Source organism: Natrix helvetica (genome assembly GCF_964273705.1).
Source record: "Natrix helvetica genome assembly, chromosome: 1".
Taxonomy (NCBI): domain Eukaryota; kingdom Metazoa; phylum Chordata; class Lepidosauria; order Squamata; family Natricidae; genus Natrix; species Natrix helvetica.
Window position 1 is genome coordinate 101,532,509 of NC_138548.1, and position 22,798 is coordinate 101,555,306.

The 22,798-nt window shown below is 36.3% G+C and overlaps 1 protein-coding gene across 2 annotated transcripts in view; it reads right to left on the reverse strand.

The window, feature by feature from the left end:
• PARVA (parvin alpha) overlaps nucleotides 1-22,798 on the reverse strand; it is a 73,540-nt gene that overhangs the window by 26,628 nt on the left and 24,114 nt on the right. The window lies entirely within an intron of this gene.

Below are 22,798 nucleotides of genomic sequence, written 5' to 3' on the forward strand. Positions count from 1 at the left end.
AACTTACAGCCCCACTAACATTGCTTGTTGGAAGCCAAGCAGAAAGTTGCGGTTATGTCAGGTCCTCAACGACCCATAATTTTTGCTTAACAACGGCAACAGGGAGTGTGGGATTGCAAGCAGGTCAGAGTTGCTAAGCAATGTGGTCATGTGATATCTCATTTTATCATCATTTAGCTGCATAACTTAGCAATGGCAGTTCAGTTCCCAATTACTTTTGTTAAGCGAGGACTACCTTAAATATTGCACATCTAAGATGTCAGTGGCCAGCTCAACGTCAGTCGTGTCAGGGCACCTGTAGTGGCCAAATGCTAAGGCAAGATTTCCCTGAGACACTTCCTCACTCTCATTATAATCTATCTCCTTCCTTCCTTCTTTCCCCTTTCCTTATTTTTCCTTCCTTGTTCTCTTCCCGTCTTTCCTTCTTTTTCTTTCTCTTTCCTCTTTCCCTTTCCTGTCCCTTCTTGTATGCTCAAATGCAAAAGAGGAAACATTTCTCCTTTTGTTTTGTTTTTAATTTGTTTTGCTAGCCCTCTGCAAGTGAAAATGGAGCTTGGGGGCGCATGCTGACAGAGGCGCCGCAGGCCGGTCCTTTGCTGTTTCCAGGCTGACCCCCTGGGCTGAATCCAGCCCACAGGCCTTGAGTTTGATACCCCTGTTTTTAAGGAATACCAATTCTCTTGCTCCCTTATATCTGTGGAACTCTTCATATTTATGGAATTAAATCTCTAACCTAATAATATTCACCAGCAAAACTATCCCCAATTTGAAGAACCTGACACAAAAATCAACAATGAAAAATACATTCCTGTCCATCACTAATTTAGAAGCAGCTTTCTTTCCCCAAATAAAAGTATATAAATAAATTCTGCCCTTTAAAATCCCTAGAAACTGATGAGTCTATCGGAAGGCATAAATAGCAGTGCCTGCAAGATTTAAATTAGCTTAATTTCTTTAGTATATGCAGGCATGTCCTCCTTGCTGTGCCTTATTAGACTTTTTCATGTCTTTTGATACCTATTTATATTTCCTTTCATTAGTAATTTCAAACATTCCATCTTGAAGGCTTCCTACTACTTTATTTCAGATTATAGGGAAGGGGAAAAAAGGAGAAGCTGCTACTAACAGTTAACAACACACTGTGTGGCTCAACAGTTAGTTATCATTTTTTAAAGGCTGGGAAAGTGGGAAAATAAGTCTTTGTTTGCTTTGGCAATCAATTACTGATCTTTCCTAACTAGCAAAAAGAGATGAAAGAGGAAGCCACATATATTTTCCTAATTCTGTAAACATCATCCTTATTGTTTAGGCTTGGGTACAACAGGCTTGCTATTTATTTAGCACAATTCTGTACCAATGTATAGTTTTGGTTTCCAGATGCTCCAAAGAAGAGTTAATGTACTTTAATTAGTACATAAGATGGGATTTGTCAAAAGCACATCTGATCAACTACAACCTACACAAGAACATTGAATCCAGAAGCATCCTGAAGATGCACATTGTGTTTTTAGGAACTGTATAACTCCATTCAACATCAGTGGCATTCCATTACTCAAATAATATTATTTCCAATCCAAAGAATGTTTGCTCTCCCTCATCCAAGAACTGAATATGTGCAGCAATTTATGAGTTCCATAGCTTCCAAAGCTAAGAATTGGTGGAAAATAAAGGCAGTGTTGTTTGTAATTCACAAACTGTTGATAATGAGATTCATTATACAAATGGCTTATTTCAATTGTTTACGTTGCTCCATGTGTGCCCATAAACATATCCCCTGAGGATTATCAGCCTGTGGAGTGGAAGTGAATCACCCCATATTACTTAGATACACAAGACTCATAATGTGCCTCATAAATCCGAGCCAGAAAGCTATGATAAGGGAACATCATGATCAATACTATCAAACACCACTGAAAAAAATATATGATTATTCTAGCCACATTTATTGATCAGGACATACAAGTCTCCTTTCATCTCCAAAGCGGGACATACAGTAATCTAGGCTGGAGAGATCTAGGTAAAATGCTTTCCTCCAAAATTATAAATTATTCTAGCTCATAAATATAGTTATCAATAAATGATAAGTGACTGTTAGTAAGGATTGGGCATTGGTATTTTATGCACGTTACAATTATTTACTGATTTGGATGCATTTACCTGCTATGGTTCAAAGCATCTATAGAAGACAATGTATCTGCTGTTTTAATATTGACCTATATTGACTAGGGCATCTGAACATGAATATGTGTAACACTGTCTAAAAGTGGCATTGCCAATTGGTTATAGTTAGACTGAGTGCATAACGCCATCAACTACACCAAATGCATAAAGCTATCAGGTACACACGTACTAACTCTGTTAACACTGAACATTGTGGGAAAGAAATGCCATCAATACTGCTTAATTATAATATACCTCCAGTCCCCCCCCCTCTCCCTCCGTGTAAAATACCACCTTTTTTCCTATCCAGTTTTCAGAAACAATTATGCATGCAAAGGCAGAATTTTATTTCATATAGGTGGAACACTGTGCGGTTTTTTAATAAAGCTTTACAATTATTTATTAATACATGTTTAAAAAATAAAATAGGATGAATAAATGCTGATATTTATTAAAACCAATGTACCATTCTAGTTTCAAAAATAAATATATTGTAAATGCTTCATACAGTGATGTTGTTGTTGTTGTTGTTGTTGTTGTTGTTGTTGTTATTATTATTATTATTATTATTATTATTATTATTATTATTATTATTATTATTATTATTATTATTATTATTATTATTATTATTATAGACCCATAAAGGGAAATTCATTTAGACCAGTCTCCAAATCATGCATTCTCACTGTGAAATGTAGAATCAGTCTCCAACACATTTACAAAATATCAGATTGGGGAAGTTAATATAAAGCACACTTTTCATTTGTATTGATCCTATTACTTTTTCAGAAAATGTAAGCAATTCAATATTTAAATTTGAAAAATCCCATGATTCACATCAAAAGGAAATAACAATGAAGATAAGTAGAAAAATACTAAGAAAATGCTACACATTTAGTTTGCATGAATACTTGTATGCACACATTAAATTTCATTTAGCTTGTTATACATAATGTGTAATTTTAAAAATATAAAATACTGACATATGCACACAATATAAAAACTGTTTTGAGCTTAGCAACAAAATGCTAACAACTGATAATTAAACGTGTAAGTGTATTACTGGGAACAAAATATTTATTTCACAACCCCTATAGAAATATATTTGCAATTTCACAGATGGTTGTTTATGAGGTGTTCATTCAAAACAGTGCCTTCAGAATGTAAACCATACATTGTTAAGCAACAAATGTCCATTCATTCTTAAAACACTTGATAAAGGAAGGAAGAGGAGATATGTTTACAACTGAAAATATTTTCCAGAAAACCATCTGTAGCAGAGCTAAGTCCCACATCCATTAATTGCTGACTCCAAGCCAATCACTTCTAAAAGTGAATACAGCATGGAAACAACAAACATCAATATGATGATGCATTACTACTTATTCTCAGAAATGCCCATTTTCCATGGTTGCATAATTTCTCTTTTAAATAAAACATAGCTAATAAGAAGTCAGAAAAACAACAGCACAGAATTGTTTGGAATATAATGCAGATTATTATTTTATTCCATCCTTGTTTTGTTCTACCTTCAATTATATGGAGCCATTCAATGTCATAACGATATTGATTAAAGGAAAGAGTAACATAAGATCCCCACTATGTAATTATTCTTCTGGCAAAGATAATTAATTTCATTCTCATTATAACTTCAATACTACTTTTATACTTTACTTTTATACTTGTATTTTCACCTGAAAAGAGAAAAACAAAATATGACTTGTGTATAGCAATTCTCCTTGTTTCCCAGTAAACATGTTATCATGTTTATTATATTTCTATATTGCTGGATTCAAAAACAACTTCAAGTATACAACATATAATGAAATGTGGATGATTCCTGTATGACTGCACAATAAAGTACTGATCCAGAGGCTTGAAGGGAGACTATGACCATGGAAGAAATTATATTAATTAGAAAATCTGTCAACCATCTTTACATATTCTGAGGTCTCCCAGTTGCCTGGATTTCAACTGAATTTTCTGCTAAAACAGCCAAGCTGAAGTTGATCTGAAGTTGACTATATCTAGAAAAAGATACTATGTAGAAAAAGTTGAAACTTTTCACCACCCCAGAGTAAAAGGCCAATAAAAAAAATTGAAACCTGAAATTGGTATGTCAATTTGGGCAGGGGCAGGGAGAGAAAGCATGAATAGTTGATTGATTGATTGATTGACTGACTGGCTGACTGATTGGGATAAATACTCCACTCCACTTGCAGAAAAAAATAAAGTAATAAAAGAGAATAACAAAACAGTGGAATTACAATAGCAAAAACAGTAAATTAAAGATTACAAAAAAAGACAACTGTGAGGCCAACAGAACAACAATATCCAAGCACAAAGCAGAGTGGGGGCTTCCAACTTGTACTAGATTCCCTCTCAGGGCTGCTCACATTGAAGACTTTTACTTTATCCAACTTTTCATTCTGATGAACAAAAGAAGCAGGAGGTGAAAGAGAAATTCAAATGCATTTGCTTGTGTTTTTATTTATTTAAACTAGTTGTTTTAATATGCTGTCACGCCTACACCCTATTTTATTTGATCTTAGTATATTTTATATTACAAATCACTTTGGGGAAATCACAGTTTTCAAAGGTGGCTAAGAAATCCATCATTAAAAAAAGCTTTAGGGGTCTGAGCCCTCAATCCTTGCCTTTCATGACTAGATTCTCAAATGGCAAAACTGGCTGGGTTTGGGTGAATTTTGGGAAGTAGAGAGAAGAAATCCTAAATAACAACATAGAAAAGCTGGGTTTATCATTGGTATGCATGTATCTTTTAAACAGAAAACCTAAATCTATAGTGTGCAGATGATGTTTCAATGCTCTTAAATATTAAGATTGAAAGAAGAGCCAGATTCAAAGATCTAAATATAGATTGGAGTTTTCATTGGGCACATAGATAGCACCTGATATAAAAACTAATATCCAAATACAACTTTTCCTGGGATTGTGCCTCAACTGTGGAAAGCAGCAGTGTGAGCCCAAGAAAAGCTGGTTTTAAGGTGGCTCCAATAGCTACACATGCACACGTGTCTTCTGAATCCTAAATGTTTTAGTCTGAAACTCTGACAGTTCTACTAGGTTGTATCCAGAGTAGTCTTTCTGTGAATGGGAATGCAGGAACAAAAGCCGTACTGAATCAAAGAAGAATTTGATCAATTTTCCTCTTACTCTGCAGCCTTTTGTACCACTTCTCATATTCTCTGGAGGACCACATATCCCTCCAGGTCAGCATTGGCAGAAGATGGGATTGGCAAAGATGACTTTTCCCATTTCCAGTAGGACAACCCATTTGGGAAGTCTGCTCATGAGGATTTACGTCTGACCCCACTGATTCTGAAATAATCTGAGCACACACATTCAGCACATATCATTTAGCCGGAAGTAGGACTGTTATCACTGTCAACTGCTCTCTTTCTAGCTAGGAAATTCATTCTTTAAAAACTTCAGCTTTAAACACCATAAACATGCATGCACCATGATATTAGTTTAGCCAATATATTATCCTGATTTGTGTATGTGTGTTAAAGCATGAAGGACACATGCAGCTGTTCACAATATAAAGGCTCTTAAACACATTCAAAGGGCTTCCTGATCTTCACATTGGGAAATCTTATCAAACAAGTGCAGAAATAATAATGCATAACTGGGAGAGGTCAGCTGCTTTCAGAATAAAGAAGACCTGAAATTAAAAAATGCTTGGTGCTAATAAAAAAAAACCATGTTGTTATTCTAAAACATGAAACAATTTTGATAGAGTTGGGAAGGGTCTACATTATGAAAAACACCTATTCCCAAGTTTCTTTTGTATGGCTCTGCATTTTAGTTATTGCTGATCTGAAATTGTTGGGAATAATATTCCACATTTCTTTGGAAAGGGAACCCCCACAAACATTTTTTCAGTTTATTTGAGTTTTAATTTCATTAAACTGTTGACCTCAATGGCTGTTACTACCACAATATCACAGCAAGGTAATGCAACATAAAAACAATATTAGCTAGCAGAAAAATTTAAATGTAGCAACCAAAAGAAATATCCAAATCCTTTGGACAGATAATCAGTCACAGCAAAAATCCTTGAAAAAAAATCAGCAAGCACTGCAGCATCCCTTACCTTTGAGGCAAAATGCTCCACATCCCATTGTACACTATCCAAGTCATCATTTTAACAGCTAAGTCCTCTTCTTAACCGCTCTCTCTTTTGCTGTCATAGCTGTATTATGCTTCCGAATCCATTTCTTGACAGAACACTCAATGCATATTGCACCTCTAAGCTCAATGCATTATAGAGTTGACTGACTGCCTATATAATTTAATATGATACCACAAGAGACTCGTACACCATCTGCAGAGCAAACAAAGTTTGCCAGTCTCATTTTGGCAAAATTTCATTCTGGAAAGCTGAACGTTTGACATACTGTGCAACATCGTTTATCCAACTAGCTTACAGAATTCTTCAGTCATTAAATTTTATTAGGATGAATATTATTATAGCAGAAGTGAAGGCTGGGAGTGCATATATTGAGAAACCAGGGAGCAGCACAAGGTAAACTCCCCCCTCCTTTTTCCTTCAGTTCTCTTTTCACTGCTTGATCAATATCTACCCTCATAATACAACTATCAAAATCATTCATTTCTTCTCTCCTGGATTGCCTGCTTTTTTTTCTCTTGCACCTCCTTTGTTTTTCTCCTCTCCATTTCCCATTTATGCTCTCACACAGAAGTTTAAAAGTACCTCACTCTATTTAATAGTTTCAAACCAATCTGCAGGTCTTCACACTGACATCCAGGTAAATATAAGTCAACGACATGCTATACATGACTGATTCATGTGCTTTGGTCTAGTGTGATGTTTCAAGCATCCCCAATGATTTAGAATATGTGTGGATTATAACTTGCTCAAAAAATTGATTTATATCTTAACCTGCATAGTCAATGAGTACTAATTTTTTGTAGTTCTCAGTATATCACTCAAAGACAAATAATGGACAAAACTGCAAAGTGGATGGGAAAACTGATAACACCATTTCCTGCTTTGTTTCCTTCTCTTTCTCTTCTCTTTTCAGAAATAGGCAACCTCTCTCTGAAAAGCATGTTTATGAAAAATCTGAGCAGCTTGAAGCATCTCTGAGATTTCCCCCTTTTTAATGTATTTCTCTGTTTGTCACACATTACTCTCAACAAGGGAGAGATCATGTGATAGGGTCAGCTGAGTCCCCTTTTTTCTTTTTCTGTAATGGTGCCAAAGCGAGATGATAATCTGTGACAGCCACCGGAGTTATGTTTGGGAGGGTTGGGGGATGAAGATTGTGGAAGGAGCAGAGAGGATCTTTTGGAGCTTTCAGTGGCAATTAGCAGGAGGTGTAATTGGCACCTCCAGAGCAGTTGGTGAGGAATAGTCCTGTGGGAGACCATTCAAAATTAGAATCAAAAATGGGCCAAGAGCTGGAGAGGAAGCTAGAGCTGAAGTTGATTGGATAGATCCAAAAATCAGCTCTGGTGGTAGCCATAGCAATGATACCAATGACTGTGACATATGCTGGATTGGAACCAACCTTTAACTGCTGGGTGCTGACCTGCCAGATGCTAGCATGGTGGTAGAGAACTTGTCTGGTGGTAGAAGCGTACTTATTATTGGCTACTCCCTGGGGTAATGGAGCTTATCCAGTATATACAACCTCAGTGAGCTGGAGTGCTGGTAGAAAGCAGGGATGGGAACAAGATCAGGCTAATGTGTGAGAAAACTCTTTTTCTGTGTTCTGCCTTTTCCAATGTCTTGCTATATTTCATTTTCAGTTCATATTTTAAGGGATTAAATATATAACAGTACAAGTGCTAAACTTCAGTTAAAATCACAGAGTTCCATAAGGAGGGCTTTTTTTTAAAAAAAAAAGTCTGATTTTACCACCTCCTGAACTACATCATAGCAAATCAATTATATAATCAGTTCCAAAGGTGAAACATCCAGACGATCTCACCTAAAATTTCAAAGGAGTAGAATTACATTTATGATGTTTGAAAAACATTTCAATTTCCTCTATCATATTTATTTAGGGTACCAGATGTTCCTGTGATATCCCTAGCTCAGAAAAAAAAAGTTCTCAATCTTACTTGAAGTCTGTTCTTTCCATTTCTTATGTGTTTTTTCTCCCATCCAATTAGCATCCTAATTAAAAAACTGAAACTTTATCAATAAGAAATGAAAACTTTCTGAGATGGTTTTGGTCGTCAGAAGTTCAGAGGCAACATAAAACTAATAGATTAATTTGTGAAAATTGATGAATACAATATCTGCCATATAGCACTTTTAGTAACATAACAAATAAATATAGAAATAGGACGGGAATGGTTGGTTAAAAGGTTTTGTTCCTTGAATAGGAAATTGAATTAAACCATATAATGCCAATTACTGTCATTACCAATTATATTATGCCTTCCTAGAAATAATGCAGATGCAAGATTCTAAAGTTACCTAGATGTTTGATGTTAATAGGATAAAATTATCTGGGCCATGAGAAAATCCAGATAGTGGTAGAAAGAAAATACATTTCCCCCCAAATTATGTATTTTCCAATTGAATAATTACATACTTCAGAGCACTAATTGCACAAGAAGCAATGTGCCTCCAATGTATACATAGCAATTTGCCCATTTAGTATTTTTTTATTATTTTGCAAATAAAGATTATTCTAAAGAAATCTGGCATTTTTTCTCTTTTTGAAATTTATCACAACAAATCAAATTCACAGTACTGTATTATGACACAGCCATAAAATGGTAAAAATAAAAATTATTTTAGGAAGGACATATTTCCTTCCTTCCTTCCTTCCTTCCTTCCTTCCTTCCTTCCTTCCTTCCTTCCTTCCTTCCTCCATTTTGGAAATACGATTACTCAATTGATATACTTGTATATAGTTTATACTATTTCAGTGCAAATAAATTTTATTTCTAGCTATCATGTCTAATAATAAGTTGCTTCTTGTAATGCACTACATTTTGCCTCTAAAATCAGATCTTTTGGCTTGTTTCATACATACCCTTTATCAGAAGATGTAGAAGGGACTACTGGCTAAGACAGATTCTGCATGGATTTATTCAGGTTATCAATGACATATCCTAACAGCTTTATGATATTTCCCAGAAACAGTTCTTGGATCATTGTTTGTCAACAAGATGCTGAATACTGGACTCTAGTCCTGTTCAATTAAAACATTTCACACATGTTTATTAATCCACATATTTATGTTCTACACCTCAGTTTTTATAAAAACGTTATTAAAAAATATTATCTTATTTATGTATTTATCCATCTAATAATTTTAATTGTTATTATGTATGATGTTTTTGATATGGACTGTACACCGCCCCGAGTCCCTTCTGGGAGAGGGGGCGGTCTAGAAGTGCTAATTAAATTAAAAATTAAAAATTAAATTAGAATACAGGACTTTTATTCTTGGGTTATGTAAGTTGTATTATTGCAATAAATTGCATAGAAATTCTCCAGCAGATGAAAATTACCATCCAGCCCCAAATTAGAAAGGGCTGATTTGGTCTTTGAATATTATTGTGAAGTGTCTGTCTGTATCACTTTCCCCAAGAGTTCAAGACAGCTTACACAGCAATTCCTCGCCCAATTCTTCTCTACAACAACCCTGTGAGATAGGCGGGCTGACAGATAATAACTGTCCTAAAGTCACCCAGTGAGCTTCCATTGCTGAAGATAATGGACTAGAACCTGGGTCTCTACATTCCTAATCCAAAACCTACATAGAATCACTTTGCTTGAGATGGGCGTCCATATAAACATGACAAATAAATAAATAAAATAGAAATATGTAAATGGTTGTTATGATAGTTCCCAGAACCTAATTTAGGGGCTGGTTTCCACCGTTACAGAAAGGGAATGTACAGTTTTTCTCTGATCAAGGACCACACTTGGCTTTGTGCAGCATGTTAAAGGAAAAACTCCCCCAAAATAGGAGAGACTAAAACATGCCTGAGATTTGAGCGATCACTGCTTTTAAATGTCAGAAAGGATATCCTGGGCTCTGTATGTATTTATTAGTTTGTTTGTTTATTTATTTGATTTATATAATCACACAGATCCTGAAGATGAAACTCAAATACTTTGGCCACCTAATGAGAAGGAAGGACTCACTGGAGAAGAGCCTGATGCTGGGAAAGATTGAGGGCAAAAGAAGATGGGGACGACAGAGAATGAGGTGGCTGGATGGAGTCACTGAAGCAGTAGGCGAGAGCTTAAATAGACTCCAGAGGATGGTAGAGGATAGGAAGGCCTGGAGGAATGTTGTCCATGGGGGTCGTGATGGGTTGGACACGACTTCACAACAACATCAACAATCACACATCTCAACAAATGACTCCAGATGGCACCCGGGTGACATAAGACATAAAAATAATTTAACAAACATAATTAAATATATATTGCACTAAGTGAAAGGGTTAATATGGATGTTGATACAGTCAGGAAACTGGGCCCTTAACATGCTTGTGACCTCAGGCCCCTGCACACAACCAAATACCCTTCATCTTCCGTATTCCTTAAAAAGACCTTCCTCAATTTAAGAGATGTCCAGGGGTGCAGTGCTAAAAACATCAAGGTAACAGCCACAACTTCATGATTGAAATCCTGCTCTTATTTTTGGGTGTTACACCTGCAACCCAAGTTAAAAGTCTGGGGCTTTGTATACTTGATAATGGCCATCGTAAACCCTCTCCAAAGATCTCTATCCACCGGCTCTGGCCAACAAATTTTAGGCAAAAATTTAGATCTGCTACATTGCTGTCCTATGTGGCACAGTACCATTCTAATTAGATTCTTCATCACATTTATTGCCACATCAAGCCCTGTTTTAGTCATATAATTTACAAACAATGTAATTTTAAATTCTGTATGCTGTATGAGTGGTTATAAAAAACAAACTAGAATATAAATGAGGTAGTGATAATGGGCAGAGATGAATACTGGAATATATTTTAAATGCTGTTAACAGGCATGTCATCTTTCTCTTAATTTGTCATGGAAGAAGTATAATACACGATTTTTCAGCAAGTAACAAAGAGACAGCTTTTTATTAAAGCTATGAAATTAAAAAATATGATTTGTTTAATAATCTTACCCAGGAAATACACTTGAGTAGGGTAGGGGACACCGTTGTTAGACCAACCCAACAAAAGAGACTTCAGACTTCATCTGTTTCTATCTGTTTCTATGACCGCTAATCCAAAATAGAACAGAGTATGATCAGATTTCGAGAAGCCACCAAAAGAAAGGTAAGGTTTGGAAATGGGTTGAATCTGGTTAACCAACTGGGAGAGAATGTTGTTGTTAATTGTGAAGTCATGTCTGACCCATCGCGACCTGTTCCTCCAGGCCTTCCTGTTCTCTACCATCCTCTGGAGTGCAGAAAATACAAAATCCTATTTTCCCCCCTCAATATATCCATATAGGACAGCAATTTGGAAAGCTGGTGGCTCCTCTCCTCTAAGTCTCCTTTCTCCTTGTTTGTCATTTGCTTATTACATATTACATATATGCACATACATATTACATACAGACAAAGATATGGTCACTGCTGGTAAAAAGATTGGAAATAATTCCAGAAACCATATTCCATCTGTTTTTCCAATCTTGTTCTAAAATTGCATTTGGATCTTTCTAAGTTATTGGCAACTCCAAAACCTATTCCCCCCCACCCTTGGATTACTTGTTTCTCTTTTGCATACCTTCCTTGTTATGGGTCTACTTTGCTTATTTTTTTATTCATCACAAATCAAGTGAAATCCCAATAATTCTGGGAGATTGCTAAAAGATATTTGTCCTGCTACCATCACTAAACCCTTTTTTGGTTTAAAAATTCTTTTGTTTTGTCTTTTCTTTCCTTTTGTTTTTGAGGCAATGTGACCAAGCTAGAACATGCAAAAGATATAGAAACAATAGAATGTTTATGCTGACATTTAAATGAACAAACAAATTACAAGGCAGTTAAATGTTTTGCAGCCTTTACCCCATATTCTTTCCTTTATTCAGACTGAATGCGTCATGGACCAGTATATAAATTTTTACAGGATATCAACCTATTTATTGATCTCTGCTCCTAAACAGTTTTGTGATTTATATAGAAATATTTGTATATCATTGTTGTCAGAGTCCTCTAAATCTAAAATGATGAATAGGAGAGGAGGGAAAAGCCATAAAATTAGAAAGGAAATTTTGCACCTTGCCTCTAACAACAATCTTATAAAAATGTATCAATATTCTAAGTGGTATTAATAATTCAGCATGTTCAATGAACGTTGAATTGGAGAAAATCTTTCCCTTCATGTTTTGCATCTAACGTTTTCTCTGTGCACACATAAATATGTGGCTGCCATCTCAGCAATGAAAAGGAGTCAAGATTTTAGTTAGACTATGTGCATTAGCCCAAACCCTTAATCTTGGCAGCAATCTCAGGCTGGCTAGAAAACACGTGCGAGTTATTCTTGATATAGGAAGATGCTCTCATCATAATTTCCATTATGTAAGTAGACTTTCACCAGGAGTTTTTGATAATTTCATTGTTGGTGTCTGTTTGCTCATGGTAGTAAGGCACAAGGGAATATAAACAGCACATTCATCCAATTTCATGTTGTAGCCATATGAAATAGCTCCAAGAATGATAATTTTTCAGACATCTAAGTTGTTAATAATTGGAACTATTGGATATAAAACGAAGAATAGTACAATACAGGCAGTATATAACAATAGATAGATTTGGAACTCTATCCTTATTTACTATATACAATTATGTAATTAGGTTATGCTATTCTTTGTTTTATACCCAACTCTATCATCTACCGTCTGTCTGTCTGTCTGTATCTATCTATCATCCATCCATCTATCTATCTATCTATCTATCTATCTATCTATCTATCTATCTATCTATCTATCTATCTATCATCTATCTATCATCTATCTATCTATCTATCTATCTATCTATCTATCTATCTATCTATCATCTATCTATCTATCATCCATCCACACACCTTCAATGGAATGCATTCTAACTTTCTTTGAAAATGGATATATTGATATATAGGTGTATATACACATATATACAGGTAGCCCTGGACTTTGGTCTCTTACAGGGACATAGAAACTCCAAACTGATTATGAATGTGACCCCAACCTCAGGCTCAGAAAGGTCATCTGTAATACAGATGTTCTTCCAGAGATTGCCATACAACACTTTAGTAACAATAGAAAAGAATACATGTAGCCCAAGTTTGAAGTATGGAATTCTTGGCAATCTCCGAGATTGGTTATTTGCTTGCACTAATGATGTTTTTATTACCTAGTCTGGTAATAAAACATCTGCAAGGAAGCTCAGAGAGAACCAAGGACTCCACTTCAGTAACATCAACCAGCATGCTGGAAGTTGTAGTTTAATACTAATAGGTGGTCCACCAGTTCTATCTCCTTGAATCTGGGAAGAACAGATCTGCTTTTGTTTTCAGATCAAGCAACTTTTGTTATAATAGAGGGGAAAATATTTCCAGAGTATTTTCACAAAACATGGAAAACATGGAAAATAAAATGCAAAGTGCCTACCATTTAAAAAAAAAATATCCTCACAACTCCCAGCTTCTTAAATCATCACCCAATGAACATACAACTAGTATGTTAAAATAATACTGACAGATGACCTAAAAAATGTTTGTAAAATCCTGTCCCTCTCTAGAGGGTACAGAAAACCCAACAGGAACCTGCAATGAGACAAAGAAATAGCTGAATGATAATGGATGCAAACTAAGGCAGCCTGCATCTGAGAAGATTAAGGGTTTTAAACAGAAAGCAGCAAAAAGTCAAAAGACGAAGTTAAAATAGCTAATAGGAAGTAAAACAATGGTGAGCTAATATTTCCCTCTTTATGATGGGTAAAAAAAGAGCGAGTGGTCTGGAAATCACTGAAACTTGGTCTAGTACAGTGGTGGGCAACCTTTTTTTTCAACTGAGCCAAATCTCGCCAAAACCACGATTGAAATTTATTTTGAGAGCCACATTTTTAAAACCGAAAATACATAGGATGGTACACTGTTTTTAGTTTCAATAAGTTTCAATAAGTGAACTGTGTGGATGACTTTAAAGTACTTATATTGTAGTTAAGATTTTAATTCTAAAAAATTTCTAAACTCCATACTACTTGCAAATTAAATAGATTGTTAAAATGGCTCTACCATAACAAATAAGAGGAAAAAAACACCTTCCTTTTGTTTATAAAGTAGTGATTTTAATTTGCTCCAAATGATTTAACATTACAACGTGGGTGGGACTGGAATTTTTATTAGTCAGAAATGTGGTCACAAAGCATGATGTCATGTCATGTGACCGGGCTCTCCAGGGATCTGCAAAATTGGCTCTTAAGACTGGTGGACTTCAACTCCCAGAATTCTGAGAATTGAAGTCCACCAGTCTTAAAACAGCCAACTTTGCAGACCTCTGTGTTATAGTAGCAAATTAGCTGATCACGCGGCATACACGGAAGGCGAGGTTTGACCGGGTGGGGCAGTGAAACTCCAGGGCTAATTCCCCATGAGAACTGTTGCCTCTGAAGCGATATTTTGCTCCAATATTTTGAAACTTTAAGCGCCCCTTTCCCTTTTTTCTTTTCAACCCACAATGATTAGGGAGGATCCTGAAGTCGGGCGGGGCTGAGAAGCGAGGAGGCAGAAAAAGAAACAGAGGCCCAGGAGCTTCTCCCCCGCCCCCTCCCAACAAAAATCTAACCGGGGAGCCGGGCGGGCAGTAGCAAATTAGCCGATCACGCGGCATGATCGGCTAATTTGCTACTGCCCGCCCAGCTCCCCGGTTAGATTTTTGCTGGGAGGGGGCAGGGGGGAAGCTCCTTGGCCTCCGTTTCTTTTTCTGCCTCCTCGCTTCTCAGCCCCGCCCGACTTCAGGATCCTCCCTAATCATTGTGGGTCGAAAAGAAAAAAGGGAAAGGGGTGCTTGTTTTGAAGTGCCCCTTTCTCTTTTTTATTTTTGACCTACACTGATTAAGGAGAATCCTGAAGTCACAAGTCAGGCGGCAATGAACTGCGTTTAGCTGGAGCTGGCTGGAGACCGCGTGTCAACACCAAATATGCGATGCTGGTGCTGCGCGGCAGTTAGAAATTAGTGTGCGGCATACTCTAGGCACGTGCGCGGCCGTGCAGGCGCACACCTTAGAGGGAACAGTGCACAGGGCGCGCACTGACAGAGGCTAGCTGCAGAGTCCTGACTTTTGGGGCGGCCGCCCGAGAGGAGGGAGGGGAGCGGGCCCCCGGCACACAGAAGAGCCGCATTAAACTGTGTAAAGAGCCGCATGTGGCTCGCGAGCCGCGGCTTGCCAACCACCGGTCTAGTACAATCTAGCATGCAATGAAATAGCCAGGCCAATGTGTTGAAAGTGAAATTATTTGGGAGCTGGTCTACATATTTAACTGATGGTTTAACTACTGTAAAAAGGATGCTCCAACAGTAAAATTATATTAAAAAGAGCATGTTGGTGCATAGATTTCCAACTACATTTGTTGCCTTGATTCTAGTGTCTTTAGTTCCTGGTTGACCTTCTAATATAGGCCCTAGAATCTAGGGATTCATCATTTTTAATATTATTATGCTTGCATTATTTTACTCACAAAAAAATCATTGTGTGCTACGTTAAATACAACATGTTAAATGATTATGCTTAGGAAAAAAGAATATTAAGATATGCAGTATTACAGATTTAAAAAAAAGATGCTCAAAGCACCATGGGAACACTAAAAAAACATGTATCTGTGTGAAACTCCTTAAATGCACATTTTCCTGGGATTATGGGCCAGTTGTAGCAACCAGGCAACAGCAGGAAAAAGTGTGACTACATTAGGGGGTTAGAGGGAGGGATCACATTTTCATACACCCCCCATTCTGAAGCATATTTTTGCCCTTCTGAAGCACTTCCAAGCTGTGTTGTTTTCATTTATGCCATAGACTTTTTATTAGCTCAGCTTAAAAAAAAAACAAGGCAAGAAATAAAACAAGTTAAATGGGAGATTTTGGCTTCTCTCAGATATTGCTATTGAGTTTTGAGCCTGAGATTTCTTCTGGAACAATTTTCATTTATTCCTCTTATGATTCACATATATCCTATGTGCCTTGATTTATAATATGCAGATTGGCTTACTTTTTTGAGATTTCTGCCTTGTTTGTAGATGAAGGTTTGGTTTCTGAATGGTGCTTCATGACTGGATAAATACAAACAATCTGTTTAGCCCTGTGGTGAGAGATTCTCTCATTCAGTTTCCATTTGCTTATGCTCCCTTGGGATTTTCACCCTCAGTGGCTCTCGCCTCTGAAAGAAGTTGATAAATTTGGCCGGAGCAACTCCCAAAGGGTTAGGCAAGTTTGAACAGCTGGGCATTCCGAGGAGCACCTGCATGCAAATGCAGCCCAAAAGGAAACCCTCCAGCCAGAAGTAAATGACCTGACATTAACCATCAGTAAATGGAAGGAAATGAAAGATATAAAGGAAAATGATAAGAAACAAAAGGACTTTGCAGAATAGAGTGCACAGCTTTTCATTTGTATTTCTCATTTATGCATTTACAAATCGCAGAATCGAGATCTGATCCCATGGGGGTGGGGGGAGGAACAGTTTTATTCAGATAGATTTTTGAACTTATAGTGCTAATCCAGAGACCTATGACTAAAAATAAGCAACAGTCTGCCTAATTGGTTTGGCACAAGCTTAGCTTCTGATTGAAATCAAAGCTATATTAATAGCAGGTGTATGCTTTCTGTTACAGAGCACAAAAAGGGAACAAAATCCTGAACCATACCCTTTCTTTTTAATTAGGAACTGTGCTTGAAGTCAATACACTTGGCTTCTCAGCCTGCCTACTTTAAAAGGGACAAGGGAGAAGGATAATTTATGCAAGATTTATATGAATCATGTTCTACACACACACACACACACATAATGATGCATAAAGGAATGAAATGGGTAAGAGTGAAACAAATCACATCTGATTTATTTCAGACCTAACACTTAAGTTCAAGGCTCTAAAGCAAAGACTTAAATAGGCAATGTTAGAGAATTCTCCTGCAGCATCGCCAACATTTCAGTATTTGCTCTTTATCTGTGGGATCAAGTCTGTTAGGAAGGTTTGGTAAGTGTTACTCAGCCATCATTCCTGGTTATGTACATCTGTGGTCAATTTTCCATGCTTTTTCCCATAAAAGGTAAATTAGGCGCTGTACTTGCAACACAGTAATCTAAACAATATGAACAATGTTACAGTTAAAGACCATCTGTCTCATCTAGTACTGCTCTGAATGTTTAACTCCTTGGAGTAAAATATGAACATTCAATAAGAGATGTTTTACTTGTTCCAATAGTTTCCAGGTAGCCAGAGTGCATGGTTTACCAGGACCTTTTGTCCTTACTTCTCTCTTCCTGTACTGCCCTATCAGCTATTGGAAAACATTTCTTCAGTTCTTTTGGAAAATAGTATCTTGGCTCCTTTTATAGGAAATCTACAGCTTTATAATTAAAAGGAGTGAACATTTTTAGGTAATTGTATGAGTGAAAAAGGACCCAAATCTATCTATCTATCTATCTATCTATCTATCTATCTATCTATCTATCTATCTATCTATCTATCTATCATCTCTCTCTCTCTCTCTCTCTCTCTCTCTCTCTCTCTCTCTCTCTCTCTCTCTCTCACACACACACACACACACACACACACAAACACACACACACCAATTTTCCTCTATCGTATATCATTTCAAACTACAATCAAACTGTAGCTTCAACACATTTCCCAAAACAATTAAAATATATAGGTCACTGGAGCCTTTGTTTCCGAAATGCATAAACCCATCTGAAAAGAGGCATGTTACAGACCTTCTTTCTAATTTTGCAAGAAAAGAGTTAAATGTTATCTCCACAAATCATGCAGCTGTACAAACTCTGGCTGCCTGAACAAAAGAGCAGAATTTGGCTCCAAAGACTCCTTTTCTCAACAACTTTGTTAAATAAAATGAGAAAGCATACTTCAACAGTTTCATAACTTCTCTTTTTCCTATTCCCCCCACCCCCCCAAAATTATTTTGTTTCAATGGGGGGAGAAGGAAGGGTTAAATTTGATCTTATACATTTTGTCTGAACATTAACTGGAATACAAAGGGAATTTTCACATTCATTGGGCTTGTTTAGCATTAAGTCTCTATGGCTACATTAAAACACAAGCGTGGCCATATCTGGTTTCCACATAAACATTCAGCTTAAGCCATGTCTTTTTCCACCTACTGATTTTTGCAGTGTTAATGTTAGCCCTTGTCCTCTCCTTCCTTTTAACTAAATTATACTTATATTAATCCCAACACCCAGATGTTAACTGAAATTTATACAAGAGAGTGTGTGTGTGTGTGTGTGTGTGTGTGTATGTCACCTCCAAAATGGATAAACAATTTGCATTTGAATACATATTTTACGATTATAAATAAGAATTGTAGTTGCATCAAAGCTTTACTTATTATTATTCACTTTCAAATTTGAATTGATTTAACATTTTAAAAATCATAATTAGGAACTTCTTTATTGAATGGAAAGTGTGAGGAGATTTACAGGTAGCCCTCAGCCTAAACAACCATTTGCTCAGTGACTGTTCAAAGTCACAACAGCACTGAAAAAGTGACAGGACCATTTTTTACACTTAGAACCACTGTAGTATTTCCATGGTCATGTGATCAAAATTTGGGCACTTGGCAACTGGCTATTTATGATGGCTTCAGTGACCCAGGGTCATGTGATCACCTTTTGCAGACTTCTGACAAGTAAAGCCAATGGAGAAGCCAGATTTACTTCACAATGTTACTAACTTAACAACTGCAGTGTGTCAGATCTGGAAGCCATCTTTTACATTGGGCCTTCAGGCCTGCCACATTTTCTACTGTGGGAAAATGGGAGGGGGATTATATGGCATATGGGAGATATATACCGTATTTTTAGGAGTATAACCTTTTTCCCCTCAAAAAAGAGGCTGAAAATCTGAGTGTGTCTTATACACTGAATACAGCATTTTTTGTCTCCTGAAACCCCACCCCCTTCACCAAAATAGCCGTGCAGAGCCTCTAGGAAGCTTTCGGAGCTCCTGGGGGCTGGGGAGGGCAGAGGTGAGCAAAAAATGGGCCATCTTTTGCTCAATTTTGCTCCCCAGCTCTCAGGAGCACTCTATAAGCTTCCTAATGCCCTTTTTTGATGAAAAACGGACCTTTTTTGCTCATTATTGCCCCCCCCCCGAACACTCTACAAGCCTCCTAAGGGCTATTCGTGGCCTTTTTTAAAAAAATGGGCCTGTTTTTGCGAAAAATTGGCGGTTTTGGGGAGATTTGCAGAGTGTAAAAAACAATTTATTTTTTAAACTTGCCTCTTCAAAACCTTGGTGAGTCTTATACTCCAAAAATATGGTAGTCTTAATAACATTCCTTTCTCAGAGTCAAGGACATTTTGCCCTGCACCTAGAGTGGTGTGACTGGAAAGCATCTCTCTATTGGGATGGTGCCTGATTGGACCATGTGATGGACATGTGGGTGCTGGGCAGGGACTTGAACTGTCACGTGGATGGGGAAAACTTGTAAACTTTCAGATTTCAGTTTTCCCAGAAGTGCCAATATAACATTTCTAATAAAATGGAACTTTGAGGAAACTCAAGCCTTGGAGTCTTCTTTTGTTAGGGGGTGTTACTTGGGACCCTGACACAGTGATTCACTGAACAACTGTGGCAAGAAAGATTGTGAAATGGAGCAAAACTCACTTAACTGTCTCGCTTAGCAACAGAAATTTTAGGCTTAATTATTATCATAAATCAAGGACTACCCGTACATTATAATTAGAGTTTTAGATCATGTCACATTTGTCAAGAGTGAAATTAGTAAAATACCACTTGAAAAATGAAAAAAAAAAACCAACCTCTTGACACATTCTTACTTTATATGTAACCACCTATGATTCATCTAGAATTAAAGTCCTTATGTTAAATTTCATTGAAATTAATTTGCATTTGTCATGACTAATATTCCACTGATTTTTATGTCAACTAAATATTATTAACACCACCGGGGAATAACCCATTGTATTCCAGTGTATATAAATCACATATGATTACTCAAATACTGTCAAGTCTAACAACTATATATTTCATTGTTATATTCCTTTAATGGAGTTGTATGTAAAATAATTTTTTCTTGTCTTACCACTTCTTGGCTTGTCAAGAATTTTCTGTTTCTGGAGGTTTCTTATACTTTTTCTCAGGAGAGATCACTCTTCTTATACTATTTTTACATTTTCTAAATGTATTTTTGTCTAACTTGAATACAATTGAATTCTGCCTCTCTAGAAGCATCAAAATATAGATTTCTCTCTCCCATTCCTTGCAGTAGAGTCTGAATGATAATTTGTCCTGCTCATCTTTCATGGTGAACCTAATGCTCAATAATTCAATAACTTTTGCTTTTTTATTACAAAAACTATGCAAAACTTCTGTTGTACTTGACATTAAATAAAATATATTACAGGCAGTTTGGCTTATTCCTTTCAAGAAGTATAATTTTGTCTTTTAAAATGGAAAAAAACATATTTTAAACTTAGTGTCAGTAAAATGCTTTATTTTGTTTCCCCTTTCAAAGACTACCTCAGTCCCTATTTTGACATTCCGATTATTTAATGACATTTAAAAAAAAGACCCCAAGAGTATGAGTGAAAAAGATGATTGCCAAAAGAATATTGTAGATGATTGGCTATCTCTAGATTTAGCATTCATTATTTAAGTTAAATGCATATTATAAAACCTTGGATATTACATTGCCTCATCCTCTTTAATTTTCAATTTCCGGTAAAGGAATCCATTAGTTTTTGGCACCAAAAGGGAAATGACTGTGTTTTTTCTTTTATTTCTTTTGTTCTACTGTAATCAGAATAACATTTTTAAATATAGAATTTCTATATATGTTTATTCCATAATCACTACTGAGTGCAGTAGGGTCCAATGAGGATAAGACTGCAGGCTAAATTTGTATCTTGACTGTTAGATTCGGGCAACGAGAGGACAGACTCCAGACGATTGTGACAACAGCTCTTTATTAATTAGGTAGTAGTGATCCAGCTGACTACGGGGTTGTGCAGCTCCCCTTTTATGGGGAGCTGGCAGACCTCCCGTCCAATCAGAACAACCCCTTGTTCCCGCCCTAGTAGCGGACCTGAGTGGAGACTACAGCAGTTTATGCAAATAGCTAACATTGACTATTTCTGTAAGATTCTAATTTAAGATTTTTATTGTTCCATAAGCAAGAGCATAGATTAACAATTCTTGCAACTATTCCTATATGTAATCATATGTCAAAGTAAAAATAAAGTGAATGTTTTATATTTTTAGTGATCAAAAAAGGTAGATGAAAAAGAAGTTATATATGCCCTGAGAGTATTGAGAAATGGTAAGGTATGGATGGTACAACTGAAGAAATATTGACTCTTGGATATAATTAACATTCAATTAAGAATTTGGTTTATATGCTTGAGATTTCCTTGGATCATTCTCTTCTTTGTAAATCAAAGTACTACATGCTTCTTCCTGTGTATATTTCTTTTTGTCTCCTGGATGTTGTTCATCAGTCTAATTAGAAGTTCTAACATTTCTTCTAGATCGCTTGATTTAGGGAAGATGTATAACAAAATGAATTACCTTGAATTATGGAATGTTTTGCTTGGCATGGGATTGAAGGTGGCTTACTGAGTTCAGTAAGAATGGTATAAATGGAAGAAAAGCATGTATGAAATTAAATGAGATGCTTAGTGAATGGTTTGCCACTGAGGATTGAGTAAAAAAAAGTTATGTGATGCCACCTTAGTTTGTTACATAATAATATAAGGAAAGTCCCAAAGGTGTTTTTTCAAAATGCAACTGGACTTCCTTTGTTTTTGCTTGGAGATGTTTCGCTTCTCGCTGGGAATGTGACTGTGCATTTTGATATGCAGATGATATTTTGTTGGCTAAAAACTCAAACGATTTGCAATAAATATTAAGTTGTATGATGTACTATGTGATATGAAAAACTGGGGATATGATTGTGTATATTTAGATATGCAGATGATACCATGTTGTTGGCTGAAATGTGTGGATATGTCAGGAGAACCAAAAATAAGTAAAATGTGAGGAGTTAAACCAGAAATTAGAGGGTCAAGAGTGGTGGATGATTTAAGAATGAGAATTGAGTAAATTAAGGATAAGAATTGAATACAAAAAGGAGTGTAAGTACATTTGAGTGTTTTGTTCATCCAGAGAGAATGAACCGTGATCATACTACAACAATATTATATGAAAAGTAAACAGGTAGAGAGAATGAGGTAAACCAAGTCATGCATGACCAAGTGATACTATTTTTTTTGGATAGGGAATGCTTTTATCAAAAGTATTATTTATAAAACAAAATACAAAATATACCGATGGGAGGCAAAGATAATCACAATTTAGTCTCCAACCCAAACACAGACAAGCTATATAGTTTCATTCCAAGACAGATGTTTTTGTGGCATATTTTCCAAGGAAC